Below are 1088 nucleotides of genomic sequence, written 5' to 3' on the forward strand. Positions count from 1 at the left end.
CTTACTTTCTCTTGTTTTCTTTCATTATCCCACTCATTTTACTTATTTGTTTTTATGCATATGTATATGTGTAAGCATGATTCTATGTATGTCCGTATACATGTATGCATGAATGTTTGTTCTTATTTATGTATGTGTGTATGCATGTTTATATGTATGTACATATGTATGTTTATATGTGTGCATATATATATTATATATATATTAATTATGCAATTTTTCCAGCAGCATTCTAGAATGTGCTTCTCCCTCAGATTTATGATTTACTGATGATATATATACATACATACATACATACATACATACATACATACATACATACGTGTGTGTGTGTGTGTGTGTGTGTGTGTGTATTTACAAGTATTAATATAAATATTATGTATGTGTATATGTATATGTGTGTGTGTGTGTATGTATGCATATATATATGCATATATATATATGGGTATGTATATCTTCTTTTATAGATTTAGGAACTTGTAAATATAGCAATTTCATCATATGTCCTCTGCCAGTTCATTTTCATGAACTCTCAAGAAATTGCTGCAAACTCAGATTTGATAACAGCTAGTCTACTAGAGTTCTTCTTGTAGTAATGTGTGTGTGTGTGTGTGTGTGTGTGTGTAGGGCTGCATGCATGCATGTAGGTGCTTACATATATGGGTTTATCATTATCATCATCATCGTTTAATGTCCGCTTTCCATGCTGGGATGAGTTGCATGGTTTGACAGGAGCTGGGGAGATGTCCAAACTCCAATTGTCTGTTGTGGCATGGTTTCTACGGCTGGATGTCCTTCCTAACACCAACCACTTAATAGAGTATGCTGAGTGTTTTTTATGTGCTTTATATATAAATCATCATTATCATCATCATCGTTTAACGTCCGCTTTCCATGCTAGCATGGGTTGGACGATTTGACTGAGGACTGGTGAAACCGGATGGCAACACCAGGCTCCAATCTAATTTGGCAGAGTTTCTACAGCTGGATGCCCTTCCTAACGCCAACCACTCAGAGAGTGTAGTGGGTGCTTTTACGTGTCACCCGCACGAAAACGGCCATGCTCGAAATGGTGTCTTTTATGTGCC

Source organism: Octopus bimaculoides, chromosome 7 (assembly GCF_001194135.2).
Source record: "Octopus bimaculoides isolate UCB-OBI-ISO-001 chromosome 7, ASM119413v2, whole genome shotgun sequence".
Classification (NCBI taxonomy): Eukaryota; Metazoa; Mollusca; class Cephalopoda; order Octopoda; family Octopodidae; genus Octopus; species Octopus bimaculoides.